General features: G+C 39.9%; 1 protein-coding gene and 1 pseudogene across 2 annotated transcripts in view; one reads left to right on the forward strand and one right to left on the reverse strand.

The window, feature by feature from the left end:
- Nucleotides 1-16,479, reverse strand: part of DISC1 (DISC1 scaffold protein) — a 366,833-nt gene that overhangs the window by 113,198 nt on the left and 237,156 nt on the right. The window lies entirely within an intron of this gene.
- LOC123845593 (low molecular weight phosphotyrosine protein phosphatase-like) lies at nt 12,743-13,466 on the forward strand (annotated as a pseudogene).

A 16,479-nucleotide genomic window follows, 5' to 3' on the forward strand; every position in this document is an offset into this window, starting at 1 on the left:
AAATCAAATAAACTAAAAACAAAAACACACACTATACAAGAACAACTAGATTTCAGATTCTCTTGCAGATTGGGCTGCTGAAGGACACAGTAGTGACCAATGGGATGTAAGTATGAGCCACTGGTTGGGCCTGTGAGAAAGCCGTTCACTAGAGAAATAGGCTTATTGCGCATCCACCTCTTGCTCACTATCTTCCCTCTGCCCAGAACACAGATGTGATGCTAGAAGATGGGCAGCCATATTGTGAATACCAGGAGACAAGCCATGCTAAGGACGGCTGAGTGCAAACATAGAAGGATCCAGGGTCTCAGGACATCTCCATGCTGATTCTGGGCTACCTGCCTCCAGGCTTCTTACTGCAAGAAAAAAGTAAATCCTCCAATTTATTTAAGCCAGGATGGGGAGGCTATTGTCACTTACAGTGTATGGACTTCCTAACTGATATAGAAATTGTTACCTGGAAATAAAATGTTATAAGAAACAGAATCAAAATGGGAAATTGGTAGAGTAGAAAGATGGAGCTTTGGGTATGTGGCTGGAAATCTTGTATCTTTTTTTTTTTTTTAAGATTTTATTTATTTGACAGAGAGAGACCACGAGAGCAGGAACACAAGCAGGGGGAGTGGGAGAGGGAGAAGCAGGCCTCCCGCCGAGCAGGGAGCCCGATGTGGGACTCGATCCCGGGACCCCAGGATCATGACCTGAGCCGAAGGCAGACGCTTAACGACTGAGCCACCCAGGCGCCCTGGAAATCTTGTACCTTGAGGAGTGGTGAAATGTGATGAATTATCATCTATTGTACCTTGGAAATGCTACTTATCAAAAGAAGTGATATTGGGAAACACAATAGGAAGAATTCAGAGCACTGGCATCTGCTGGCTCTTTCTTGACACACAAAAGGGAGATAAACTCACATGATTGCAGGTGCCTATGACACATTTAAGAAGGTGCCAACCCTCAGGTGCTGACCCTGTACCTACACAGCCCTGAGACTGATGTCCCCTTAAATTCTATGTTCTAGGGGCTTCCAAGCCTCACACTAGTCCCAGTCCTGCCCTGCTGCAAGCAGAGGAGAAAGGATGCAAATGTAGCTCTTCTAGAAAAAGCCCTCTGCCCAAAGGTTGCAAGACAAGATGATCAGGAGTCCCATCATTCGAAGCCATTCATGGCTGAAAAGGCCAATTTCTTCTCTACCCCAAATTAAGCATTAATAAACATTAGCCATAAAATGACAGCCTTAGCAAGAGATAAAACTGGTGAGCCACCAGCCATAGGGGGCAAGCTTGCTAGCAAAAATGACATTACGTGTATTGCCTTGGGGGAGTGACAAAGCACAGAAGTAAAAGACAAGATTCTTCAGGCTTAAGAAACTACATCCAGACAAAATGTTTAAATGCAGTTGTTCACTCATGGGATTGACTGGAAGGAAATAAAACAGAAGCCCACCATTTTTTTTTTCTATTTGTGCTTCCTGTTTTCTTCCCTAATACATATGCAGCTCTTGTTTGCCTTCAGGGAGCCAAATACAATTAATAAACATGACCATAATATCTGCCAAAAAGCATGGTGGAAAAATAACATCAAGGCACCATCTAACCTGAGGAGCTTCAGAGACTTGGCTTAATCCATTGCAAAGCTTGAGGAAGTGCATCTCTATCATAACAGCTCAGCTCAGACCAGAGTCAGTGGTTATTTTGTTTTGCTTTGTTTTTGTCCTTGTTTCACGTACCACCATCCATAGGGAGGGCCTGCATTCATCTTGAACTCACCCCATATCCCACGTGGAGGAAGCACTAGGACCCTGGAATAGTGTGAGATTTCCAAACCCCCACACATACTTGAGAGAATTTAGTAGCAGTAGGGATGCTTACCTCAAGAACAGGCCAAATAATTAGGCATTGTATCTGTGTCTCCTTTACTGATTCATGTATCAAAATTCATGCCCTCCATGAATTTATTTTAAACAAACACAAGTTTCAGGAAAGTTGCAAATACAGCATGGAGAATTTTTTTTTTCTGAACCTTGGAAGTGCTGAGAATTGTCAGAGCTGACCAGATGCCCCTAGATTCCTGACTAGTTTAGTGGTATTTTCCTACAAACAAGGACATGACCTATATAACTACAAGACAACTACCAAAATTAGAAAATTAATACTGGTAGATTACTATCATCCATTCTCAAGCTTCAACGAAATTTTACCAATTGTCCCAGTAATGTTTTTTGTGACAAAAGCCTTCCCTACCCCTCTCGAGATCACATACTGCAGAGTTTTGTCTCTTTAGCCTCCTTCAGTATGAAATGGCTCTTCAGTTTCCCTTTGACTTTCATGACCTTGGCACTTCTGAGGACTATAGGCCAGTTATTCTGCAGAACATCATTCTGTTTGAGTTTGTCTGGTGTCTCCTCGTGAGTAGATTCAGGTTTGCATCTTTGGTAGGAATATCAGATTTGATGCCATGTTCTTCTCATCGCTTCCCATCAGGTGGCACAGGATTTGGGAGTTACTGATGATGTTAACTGTGATCACTTGATTAAGATGGCGCCTGCCAGACTTTTCCACTGTAAAGCTACTCTTTTCATCTTTGTATTTAATAAGTATTCAGAGGGAATGTAATTGAAACTATGGAAATATCCCATTCCTCAAGAAAGTTTTCAGTGTATTTGTACATATGTGGACTCACTGTTTTCCATTTTATCCTTGGGTTATAATCCAAGGTATCATTTTCATTTATATCGATGCTCAAACTGTGCCTGGTTTGGCTGGAGGGGTGGCAGGGGTGGGGAGCATGCAAGGTGAATTCTGGGTCCTTTTGTCCCACTCTTCTTTGAACAAGTCCTTGCTTGTTCTAACCCCACCTGGTACTATTTTTACTTGTATTCAGCAGTGGTTCCAAAGAGCACTGGGTCCTCTCAGTGTAGAGTAGTATTTGGAAGCCAAGAACTGGCCCTGGGTATGCTTACTGCTGTTGGGGTGTCACTGCTCCAGACTCTCAGTGGCAGAGCTGGAAGATACACGTGTGAATGCATATGCACACACATTTACCTTGGGATTTCTGTATCTATTCATACACCTTGAAAACTTTGAGTTCACAGTGATACCTCTTGGTTTTATTCCAACACCACAAGGTTCCTTCCAGTTTTCTCCCTTTCCTTAATTTAACTCCCATCATCAGCACTGAGAAACTGAGCTTCTAGGAGGGACAAAACAGAAGAGACACTGCAGCTTCTCCATCACGGACGCCTACCTACCTATCTCATCGAATGTCTGAATTGTCCAATAAGGGAAGGGAAGGGACAGGAAGGTCTGCAACAACATGTGACTGTTATTTCCTAAATTGATTTCTGAGCCCCCAAATTTGTACCCACAGAATGAGCAAAGCCTCCAATCCAATACCGACTTCAAAGATGCCATCGATGATCAAGGATCAGGGAAGAACTAAGGATGGAGGAGGAGGGAGGGCTGGGCTTCTAGACTGGTCAGCCTGGGAACATGCTGCCTGCAGGGCCAGACCTCTCACTCCCACACAGCCTGAATGCCCGGTACCTCTTGTTCGCACCATCATGCTAACTGTGGGTGGAGCCCCTTCTATGCCCAGCTTGACTCTCCATAGTCCATTCACCATGGCAACAGAGTGATCCTTTAAAACATGAATCAGATCTTGTCCTCTTCTACTGAAATCCCTGTGATGGTTTGCCATCTTAATCAGGAAGTTTGTAATATCCTATTATACACAGTCCTATGTGATCTGTCCCCTTTCCTCCCTGTCCTCACCTCCCACCATCCTCCCCTCATTGAGTTTCTCCCACACAGGCCTCCCAGCAGCTCCTCAGATGCCCAACATGCTCAGACCTCAAGGTGTTGGCTGTTTCCTCTGCCTGGAAAATCCCTCCCCAAATCCAGACTGCTGGCCTACTCCTTTAATTTGGGTGTCCACTCAACTGTCACCTTATTAGAAAGGCCTTCCCTAACCAAACAATCTAAAATAGACACACACACACACACACACACACCACCACCACCACCACCACCACCACTCCTGTGCCTTGAGGCTGGTTTTTCTTCTTAGTACTTAACATCACTCATGTATTATATAATTATTGTTTGTTTGTTGTCTTCCTCCACCTCAAGCTATAATATTGTAGGCTCCATGACTGTAACTGGCTGAATTGTGTCCCCCAAAATGATATGTTGAAGTCCTGACCCCAGGATCTGAGGATGACCTCACTTGGAAACAAGGTCTCTGTACGTGTAATTAGTTAAGTTACAAGGAGTCCATACTAGATCAGGGTGGGCCCTAAATCCAATGACCTGTGTCCTGATAAGAAGAGGAGGGGACACACAAAGACACACAGATATACAGGGAAGAAGACCATGTGGAAACAGAGACAGAGATTAAAGTGGTATCCATAAGCCAAAGAATGCCAAGGATTGCCTACAACCACCAGAAACTAGGATGAGGCAGGGAAAGATTTTTTCCCAGAGCCTTCAGAGAGAGCATGGCCCTGCTGACACCTTGATTTCAGACTTCTAGCTTCCAGAACTATGAGAGAATAAATTTCTCTTCATGGTAATTTGTTAAGGCAACTCTAGGAAACCAGTGTAACTGTATTTTATCATCATTGTGTCTCCAACTGCTTAGAACAGTGCCTTAGAACAGGGGAACTAAGAAAAGAATTGCTATATTTAGAAGTGAACAGCTTTCAAAACTACCCTGTCGTTCATCAATATCATCAACTTATCCAGGACCACTGCTAACCTATGTGGTGCCTACATCTTGCATTTGTACAAAACAGAAAGAGGTATCCTTCTTCAAGACACTTCACTTCTTTTTGTTGAAAAGTTTCCATAACATACTGACTTTATCAGGACAAGACCTAATGTACATAATACGTGTACTATGGTTAATAATTAAAATACACATGATCAGGGTAATAAATACGCAGTGTGACTGGTATCCCATGAGATGTAGGGCTCTTGTTCACTGTAGAGCCTGCACAACCATACACAGCAGCGGCCCTGATCTAGGTCAATCACACTTCTTTCAGTTACTTAGGGAGGAAGTAGACTTGAGATAGAAGATATAGGGCAAAGAGAACAAGAAGCCACACCCTCTCTTCTCTTTTATCAGGGAGACAAAATAAACATGGGATAACCTAAGAATAATATTAAAGCAACATACTGTGGGATTAAATACATGGTACAGTTTGGAAAATAAATGCACAGGTGAACCATAATAAAAGGATCATACGATGGCATCATTTCCCTAGGGCCAGAAGAAGAAAGAACATCAGTGTCTGCTATGTGCCAGACAAACCTGATTCCATTCAAGGTACGTGGAGCTCAACGAGCGAAAGATTTACAACTCTGGCACCAGTGTTCTTGCCAGTGAAAAGCAGAAAGGCCTAGTAACTCGCCCCAGATCAGGTAGCTAGGAAGCAGCAACACCAAGATATGAATCTGGATCCAGCTGGCTATAAAGCCCGCACTTGTCATGCACCAAGCTGCCATCTCTGAGCAAGTTTTCAGGAAATTATGAATAAGCAAAATCCGTAAAAGGGGAGTTTTTCCAAATTAAGTGTATACAACTTTCAGCTCTGAATAAGAACAATACATTGACAGATGAAAGGATAAAGAAGCTGTAGTGAACATACACAATGGAATATTACGCAGCCATCAAAAAATGAAATGTTGCCATTTGCAACGACGTGGATGCAACTAGACGGTATTATGCTGAGTGAAATAAGTCAATGAGAGAAAGACACGTATCATATAATTTCACTCATATATGGAAGTTAAGAAACAAGACAGAGGATAATAGGAGAAAGGGAGAGAAGAATAAAATAGGACAAAATCAGAGAGGGAGAAAAACCGTAAGAGACTCTTAACTGTAGGAAACAAACTGAGGGTTGCTGGAGGGGAGAAGGGTGGAGGGATGGGGTAATTTGTCGATGGGCATTAAGGAGGCCGCTTGATGGAATGAGCACTGGGTGTTACATACAACTGATGACTCACTAAACTCTACCTCTGAAACTAATAATATGTTGTATGTTAATTAACTGAATTTAAATTAATACATACATATGTGGGAAAAATAAATAAGAATAATAATGTATAGGTAGGCTTTTCTTTGTACTAATTATCTTCATATACTATATCTAAGTAAATTTGGAAATTAGTTTTTATCTGATAGCCAGTATGAAGACAGGCTAGCTATTTGCAAAGGGATGGGTTCACGGCATGACTTAATACACACCATTGTAAATAATAAAATTTGAGAACAGTTTTGGCGTTTGCTGCCAATTGGTTCACTCAAAACTACTCCAGTCCCATCAAATATGTTTTCCTCTGCGATAGAGAGTTAAAGCAAAGGACAATTCCCATATCCCCTTGCCATGAAGGTTCTGCCAGTGGTTGACTTCCGCCCTGCTGTCACGCCCGCATGGGACCAAGAAGTGAGGATGAGTATCCTGAGGCAGCAGTCCAGGCTCTTAGTCCAACAGCATGGTCAGAGGTGCCTAGCATTTCTGAAGCTGCTTGGGCATAATACTCTCTGTCCAATGCATGGCTTGGCAGAGTTCAAGCAGCAAAGGGCAGTGGCACGTTCCACTGCCCTAGCTGCATGGTGAGGTTGGACATTTCCCCTGGCTATATCACTTCCGGTGATAAAGCATCCAAATTTGGTTCTCTGGACCTCATCATAACTTTACAGCAAACTAACATCCTCTAAGAAATCTTTCTTAATGAGCCAGAGTATACTGTGTTGCCTGCATCTAAGAAAATATATCTATATTTAAAATTCCTCCACTTACATACTTGGATAAATGAAAGGAGAATGCTCTGAATTTCACCAGAAATTACTGTAGGCATAGAGAACCACTCATCTCCTTGTCTCGTCGCCCTATCCTGCACCTTCTCACCCCAACAGACCAGCAATAACATCCATGAACAAAATAAACTCATCTGGCATGCACAATCTTTCCCATTTTTGCAGAAGTGACTCTTTGCAAGTCTTGATGAATAAGCCATTGATTCTGTCCCTAAGAAAGAAATAAAAGAATGTGGCTGTAAAGGAAGAGAATGGATCACAAAGCCATAATTTTTACCTGGTCGTATTACCAGGTGACCTTGGGCAAGTCATTTAGCAAACTAATGCCTCCAAGGAACTCCCCTCGTCTTATTTCTGAAAGACATGCATGAAAGGTCTTCTATTATTGAAGCATGCAGGTCAATTAGAAGTATTATTTGTAGCCTTCTCTCAGTTATCTGACTGCACCCACTGGTGCTGGACATAAGACTCGTTTCCAGCAGACCAGCAGTGGTATTTTCCCCTGAATGGCGAATGTGTACTAGCCTGCCCGTGGACAAAGTGAATGTGAGCTAGCATTTTTAGGAGGTTCAGTGTTAGCTGCTAATAACCATCTCCCGTTGTGGGGCAAGGAGGAAGAAGAAGATTAAGCCACAGCCCCTGATGAAAATAGACGCAGCAGGGGCAAGAGACACTTAAATCCCAAACACAGGCTGGACTATTCAGAAGAATGCATCTTAAGTTAATGCTGTAATAAAATAAAATAATTTTATTTTCATTGCACAGCTTCAGAAGATTTTACCCTGGGAATAAAATCTTTATCCTGGATACACCAGAATCACTTATACATTCCTGTATAAATCATGAAAATCCAATAAATCTAGTCTTATATATAATGTGTCTATTTGGGGAAGCAGGAGAGGAGTAGGAAGTATAAAATAACACAGAATGGGAAGTCTCTACATTTGGCCACTGTAGGCAAACCTATTTGGTACAAAAAGTACTTTTCTCTTTTATTGGAAATTATGGGAACATATGACAAACTCAACAGAAAACAATAATCAAGTGTTCATGCTTAGATGCTAAAAATACGCCAGGGTGATTGTGATTTTTTTATCTCTAATTTCAGCACTAATGGTGATGATTATTAAAATATATGTATAAAGAAATCAAACCTCAGGCTTTGATAGGGAAGAGAGCAAAGATCTAACTAAATACTTATTGCTGTAAGAGTAATTCCAACCTCAAAATTAATCAGACCATCCAGATGCAGCATTTAATTAGGTAAAACCTACAGCCATGTTGAATAACAAAAGGAAAGGCACAGCTCAAGGGGTAGACAAGATCCCCACACACGGTTTGATTTTCCCAAAGTTGTATCACTATTGATGAGAGTCAAGAGGGTCATGCAAGAAACCTGGAAGTAGGTCAGGGTCCACATCACCTAAAAGCAGTGGTTCTCATAAATGTGGTCCCAGACCAGCAGCGTCAACATCTCCTGGGAATTTCTTAGAGCCATACATCCTCAGGCCCTATACTTATGGAATCAGAAACTCTGAGGGCCCAGCAATCTGCATCTAACAAGCCCACCAGGTGATTCTAACGCACACTGTAGTTTGAGAACCACTGCCCAAGAGCTTCAAACGGGGAGCATAAAGCAAACTTCTATTCTTTTCCTGACCCCTTAGAAACTAGTCTGAAAAATCCACAGGACACAAGCAGTTTGTGGCTGAATGGTGGGGAAAATCCACACTGCTTAGCCAGTGTTAAGAGAATTTTCTGGTAATATTTGTCACCTAGTCCTTCCATCTGGTCTAGTGATTTATTGATATAGAACCATCAGCAACTATTTCTACCTTTCCTTGTTGACTTTCAACGTCAGTTCCCAAATTACATTTTGTTTTGCCGTGTTCTATTTACTCCAAAACTTTCCATGGTGAGGGAGTGAAAGGCCAAGTTTTTCTTCTCTTTTCCTTCCTTGCAATGGAGTTAGAGAAGATTTTTATTCAGTCAAAATATCCTTCACCTTGCCCAGCGTAGACCCCAGACCTTCCTGGCCCACCCTGCCTCGTCTTCTGGACAATCTGTCCAGTTGAATGACTGCAGGTCCCCCTCCACATGGGAAAACAAGAAAATGCAATTCTTTCTTTCTAAAATCAGTATGTAATTCATTTTTTTAGATCCTAAGGACACAGACATGTCTGTGGTTGGATTATTATGTGTGACTGTAAGCAATTTTATTACTGCCATTATTTAACATTATTTAACATTTACTGCCATTATTTAACATATTTGAGTATATACAGATTCAACGCTTTCTCTGCTCCCACTTCTGTGTACGTGTTATACTGCTTTAACTCACTTGATGACATCTTGCTATTTTATCTAATGTGTATGTATAATTCTCCATGGTTCTATTTTTTTTTTAAGATTTTATTTATTTATTTGACAGAGACAGCGAGAGCAGGAACACAAGCAGGGGGAGTGGGAGAGGGAGAAGCAGGCTTCCCGCCGAGCAGGGAGCCCGATGTGGGACTTGATCCCAGGACCCTGGGATCATGACCTGAGCCAAAGGCAGCCGCTTAACGACTGAGCCACCCAGGCACCCTCCATGGTTCTATTTTAAGTCCCTCGAGGGCAGCAACCACACCTCCTACTTCTCATGAAGTAGAAAAGTGCTTGCAATGAGATTCAACAAATATTCACTGTATATATTTAATCAAGTGTCCCCTCCACCCCTTGTCCCAGGAATAAGCTGCTCAAACTCTACTTTGGTGGTTTACCACTTGGAACTAAATCTTCACTGATTTGAGGGGAAAAAATAGAACACCCCTGGCTTAAGTAACCCTAAAGGAGCAACTGACAGATAAAGCTCTAGCCACTCCCAAATATGCCAAGATCGGGTGTGATGTAAACACTCGATGCACCAGGGGGCCTGGTTACCATACCGGGACATGGTCACCAGCTCAAAACCAGCCACATAGCTTTGCTTTCAAGCACCGAGAGCAGCAGACTATACAATAAATGACTGCCAAATGTCACTGTCAGAAAGTTTCTCCGATGTCACAAATAGGCTGAAGGCTGTCACAGAAAGAGAAAAGGAAAGGACAATTGAGTCAGTGCTACATATATGAAAGAACTACCTTGGCCTTGTTCCATAAATGATAACTGAAATACTATCCGGGCAGTCAATTTATCAGGGGAAAATAAAACAATCTGCCACTGTAACCCAGAGAGGAGAAAAATAAGGATAAAAGATGAAAAAGCTCCATTCATTTCAAAGAAAAGACACAGTGACAAGGAAACTAGAGCAGGGTTGACTATTAGTTCAAGACCTCTTGTGACTCTGGCAGAAGCATGTGCAAGTCAGTTCGCCACGGTCTGAATGCAGTATGCCCTCCCTCCGTTGCGAGGGCCCTGCCCCACACCCTCTGTCTGATGAAATTCCACTCATCCTTCAAGATTTACCTCCAGTGTCACCTCCCCTCTGCAGTCTTGTGAAACGCTGCCCGGCAAAATGAAATCCCTTCCCCTCCCTGCTCCCACTGCCCTCCTGGTGTTGCATTGTGATTGCGGATCCCCTACCAGTCAGTGATGCCAGCAAGGTGGGGACCACTGCTCAATCCCCTTTGTTTCACTCACAGGACCTGACAAAAGACCTGGCACCCCGAAAGTCAGTGCTCAAAAATCTATTGAATTGGTGGACAGAATTATAGACAGTACTTCAATTCCCAGTGGTGGGAACTTTATTTGATGTGTGTTACAGGTATAATATTTATTGAACAACTCAGTGCAGGACACTATGTTGGTGCTTTACATACTGTGGTCTTTAATCCCTCACATCAGTCTTACAAGGAAAGTGGTGTCCAGGAAGAGGAAACCAGGACACTGAGATCCAGACCAAGCCTGACAGCGGGCCATAGTTTGCTTCCCTGCTCCACTGCATGGTCATGCGTGCCCCAGGCCACTGACACAACCTCTGAGAGCCTCAAAGACCTCCTCCATAAAACTGGGATGATTATGTTGTAGTGCTCTGGCCCACTTTCTACAAGGGCATCAGGAAGACCAACGAAATCCTACCATTTATTGAAGAAGGGAGAATAGTGAAGAAGATAAACTAAAATGGAAAAAACATGCATTTAACATATTTCTTTTCCAAAAGTTTCAGAAATGGCACCTCATCAGCATCTCCTGAGGGGCTAGCTCTCAGTAGAAGCTAGACCTTAGAGGTGCAGGTGCTTCTGTGAAGATGCAGCTTTAAAACGGGCAGATTTTTTAGACCACATATTTAAACAGTTTATCCCTCTTGTAAAAGTCTGCTCTGGATCCCAAATTCAGGAAAAATGCATAGAATGTTAGGTCACTGCGCTTGCAATGTCATACTCATGACCATTCCTTAAATGTTTCCCTTCTAACTAGACCCCAGATCACACCACACGGGTAACTGCATGAAAAATGACAGTGGGGAGTTAGCTGTTAATAGACATTATTGGCAAAACTAAAGCACCATAGGAAGTTGGAATAGGGTGGTAGAAAAGCTGCTGTGACCCAATACCAGCCAACACCAGTGGTCACATGACATCACTTCAGCTTGCACGATGCTAGAGAAACCCTAGAAAACAAATAATTACTAAGTTGCCAAAATGAGCCATGAACTGTTTCATGTTTTAGGCAAGGGATGTGTATTTTAGAAAAACCATACTGTGGTCCATGGACTTGGAGGCAGAGATATATGATAAGACAAGAGTGAAGGGGTAAAGAACAGCTCTCAGGCTACTGCAACGGTCCAGGTACAGGACGATGGTGCCCGGACATTTTCCCAGTCATGTCATGAGACTGGTATAATCTTGATACCAAGAATGGAAAAAGTTAGTATGAAGATACAAAATTATAATTTCACTTATTAATACAGATGCAAAAATGCTTTAAAAATTAGTAAAACTCCAGTAATAATTTATCCTAGGAAGGAGAACAATAATTTAATTTTAAAACCCTTATTGATTAGGGTTTATAACATATGTAGAAGTAAAAGAATAACAATAGCTACATACAAGTGGTATATATAATAAATATATATATATATATAATGTGGTATAATACTGCTTGAATTAAGACTGTTAAAGGTGCATTGTATAAACCCTAGAGCAACCAGCAAGGAAAATAAAACAAAGTGGGATAATAAAAATCCAAGAGAAGAAATCAAATAGAATACTAAAAATAATACTCAATTTTAAAGTAAGACAGAGAAAGGATAAAAAAGAAAAAATTACATATGGGAAAAATAGAAAACAACAGCATGGCACTAGACTTACACTCAAACATATTAATACCTACACTGAATATAAGTGAATTAAAGACTCCAGTTAAAGAAGGAAATTAACAGTCTGGATAAAAAAGCAATATCAAACTATAGTATGTTTCCAGGAAACCCACTTGAAACATAAAGACATAGATAGGTTAAAATGAATGAAAAAAAGACATATCATGCTAACACTAATCATAAGAAAGCTGAAGTAACTATATTTATACCAGACAACAGGAAAAAAAGAGTATTGACATAAATAAAGAGGAATATTTCATAATGATAAAGTGGGTATGTAGACAATCCCAAATGTATATGCTTCTGATAGAGCATGAAAATACTTGAAGTATCAAAATACTTAAATAATGGAGCATTGAAATAAATTATTTGATAGAATTGAGAAGAGAAATATCTATTAAAGAAACTGAATTTGCACTTTAAACCCTACTTTCAAGAACTCCATAGTAAAGTGGCTTTACCATTAAATATTATTAAATATTTAAGGAAGAAAAAATATCAGTTTTACACAAACTTTCAGGAGAAAGGAATACTTCTCAAATAATTTTATGAGGGCAGCATAACACTGATATAAAATACAGAGCAATTTCTCTCATTAACACTTAACCAAATAGTAAGTAAATCAGATCCAGCAATTTGTAAAAAGTGTAATATTTCATGATCAACTATGGTTTATGCAGGAAAAAATGTTACTTAACATTTGAAAATCATCAGTGTAGCTAACTACATTAACGCAATAAAGGAAGAAAATAGATCAAATGGACTTCATCAAAATTAGACCTTTAACTCTTCAAAAGACACCATTGTGAAAATGAGCAGGAGAAATCTTCTAAGGTGGTCAGCAGCGGCCTCGGCGTGCATGGGAAGATGGCCAAACAGGTGCCCACATCAGTGCTGTGGCTGCGTCTGGGTAGCATCTGCCAATCACTCATTGCAGAAGCAATTTTCAGAAAACTTGTAACTGATCAAAATGTTGTCGATAATTGAAGGGTGGACTGCAGCAACAGCCATGCATGAAATAGAAAACCCTCCTGATTATCAAAGGCACAACTGCATGAAGGAGCATGGTACTCCCATGAATCACATTGTCCAGGCAGGTTACCAAGAAGACTTTGCCACATTTGATTATATACTACGTGTGGATGAAAGCAATATGAGAGATTTGAATAGAAAAAGGAAGCAAGTTAAAAATGGCAAAGCTAAAATTGAACCACTTGGGAGCTATTATCCATGAAAGCGATATATCACTGAAGATCCCCATTATGGGAGACTCCAACTCAAGACCATCTACCAGCAGTGTGAAAGGTGCTGTAGAGTGTTCTTGAAGAAGGTGTGCTGACACTGCATCCACTCCTTGATGCAGCCAATGGGGCTAATCCCCACAGCCTCTGCATCTCTCAGTCGATGTGTCAAAGTGCGAGAACATTCCATAGCTCAAGCCCACAGCTGTTTCTTCAGTTGACTTGCTCTTTCTTAACTTAAAAAATAATTAAAGATGAAATTCAGTAGCTGTGTTTGGCAGAAGAATAAATAAAAATTTTTGATCGAGACAATTGGTGGGGTACATAAAGTCTTCTTAGACTAGCTGAACCTCCCACTTTGCTCCAGTTACAAAAAATGAGGAACAAACAAAATAGAACATGATGAAATGAACACTACTTTAAGACCCAGATCAACATCTGAGCCCACTGAGGCTTATAAGTCTTCTGTTCTACCTCTTCCCTAAGATTGTGGACAACCTGATGAGGATGAATGCCCCGTTCCCCTGCACTACCTCCTTATTCCAGGGCCTTCTACCATCCATGGGAGCTTACAACCTAGATGAAAAGTGTTCATTCATACATATTCATAGTGCACACTTGCATATTTAAAAGACAGAAAAAAGAAAAAGATTTGTGGAATTAATCTTAGCACCTTTAATACTCCCTAGTTTTTGTTTAGTTTATTTTATAAGGAAGTGGGCTCATTTGCTCCCGTTTGAACCACTTTGCCCCTGGAAATTTAATCATATCCAAAAAAGACACTTGTATGCTGGTTTATCTCATGGTCAGTTTGCAGAACGTGTCTGCTTTTTTATGCATACATAACCCAAATGTCAAAAATAAATTAGCTTAGGAGGGAAAAATAATTAAAAAGTTAGCAAAAGTTCTTTTATGTTGGGATACTTAAATACCGGTATGTTAATAAACACTCATCAGTGCTTAATTTATAGGCACATGTAGGTCATTTCTATTTACTGTGAGTTAATTAATCTAAAATTCATGTGGATACATGTCAGAAAAGATTGTTTTCAAAATAAACTGGAGAAATTATAAAAATACAAATTTTTTAAAAAAAGAAATGAACAGGAAAGTCCTGTGAGTAGGAGGGAATATAGTAGGTGTAATTATATATACCTGACAAAAGACTTGATTCCAAAATATTTAAAAGCTCCCCTACAACTTAATAGTTAAAAAAACAATCCAACAACAACAACAACAAAACGTCAGCAAAAGATCTGAACAGGAACTTCACAAAGGAAAAATATATAAATGGTTAATAAACACATGAAAAAGTACTTAAGCATTAGTCACCCATACATAGCCACTAGAATGGCTAAAATAAAAAGGACAGACAACATCTAATCTTGATAATGATATAAAACAATTAGGATTCTCCAACAGTGTTGGTAGAAATATAAAGTGGTACAATTTTGGAAGTTTCTCATAAAGTTAAATGTATGCCTAAACTACAATCTAGTAATTGCACTTTCAGATATGAACCCAAGTAAAATGAAAACACAGAAAGACTTATGACAAGAATGTTCATAGAAGCTTAAGTCATATTAGTCAAAAACTAGAAACAACCCCAATGTCTATTAACAGGAAAATGGTCCTCGCTTCGGCAGCACATATACTAAAAAATGTTAACAGGAAAATGAATAAACAAATTATAGTACATTTATATAATGAAATACTACTCAGTAATAAAAAAGAAATAAACTGCTGATACCCACAACAATATGGATGAACCTCAACAACATGCTGAATAGAAGATGACAGACAGAAAAGAATGTCTACAGTATAATTCCATTTTTCTAGAGTTTCTAGAATAGGTAATATTTACCTCTACTGATAAAAATCAGACTACTTGTCTGGCCACGGAATCAGGGGGTGGGGGTGGGAAGTTAACTGCAAAGGATACTCTGGATGGAGGAGACTCTATAGTTTTACAGGGTGTAAATTACATGGGTATATACATTTCTCAAAACTCATCAAACTTTACACTGTATGTAGATTATATGGTACTATAAAACAGAATTTTAATTATGACTTTAATTTACCATTTCAATGTGTTAAATGAAATATATGTAAGTATATATATAGGTATATGTACATATATACAATTAAAAAATGGTTTTAATCTAATAATGTATCTGTCAAAATTACAAACATCACACATAACAGTCTAACCTTAGAATTTTACCTTTTAATATCAGATAAAACCCAAGGACATCAGGTATCAGTGCATCTATGCAAAATAAGACAAGTGGGGGAAGCAATGAAAAGAGTAAGGAATAGAAAGAAGAGAACAAAACACCATTATCTACAAAGGACATGATTCCTTTACAGAAAATCAAAGAGAAGCTATAAAAAACCAAGACAATTCTAGCAAAGTTGCTGGAAACAAGATCATATAAAACACATTGTAAGGCAACAAAAACTGATTGGGAGCAGGTTTGTTTTCTGTTTTTGGTTTTGGAGGATTGGGGTTTTTTTTATTTAGCATTTGTAATAGAAAAAAGAATCTGAGGATATCACAGGATAAATTTAACAACAACAGCAAAACTGCATAAATAATGAACACTCTACAAATGTAGTCATATGAAATGTTCATGAAGGGGAAGGTCAATAATATAAATTTGGCCTTCCTCTCAAATACTTTATACATAAATTCAATGCAATCCAGTTAAAATCTGACAAGATGATCCTAAAGGACCATGAATAGCCATGACAACTTTGAAGACAAAGGATGGTTAGTCCTACGTGGGGAGAGAAGGAATGGGGGGAGGGGAGGAGGGGGTAAGTCCTACCACATATCAAAATGTACTATAAACCATAAAGCCAGAGCAATTAAACAGTGTGGTATTAGTGCAGAGGACAAACAGATCAATGGAATAGAAGATGCATGCACATACGCACACGCACACACACACACGCACACTCACACACACACACGTGGCACACAGATCAATAGGTATCATGATGTCATCGGGTATTCATATGTAAAAGAAAAAATTAGGACCCTACTTGATGCCAAACACAACAATAAATCCCAGATGGAAATTTTTAAAAAACGTATTTTTAAAAAAA

The sequence above is a fragment of the Mirounga angustirostris genome, unplaced genomic scaffold (assembly GCF_029215605.1).
Source record: "Mirounga angustirostris isolate CCGP_5_RB_7025 unplaced genomic scaffold, mMirAng1.0.hap1 SCAF_6, whole genome shotgun sequence".
Classification (NCBI taxonomy): domain Eukaryota; kingdom Metazoa; phylum Chordata; class Mammalia; order Carnivora; family Phocidae; genus Mirounga; species Mirounga angustirostris.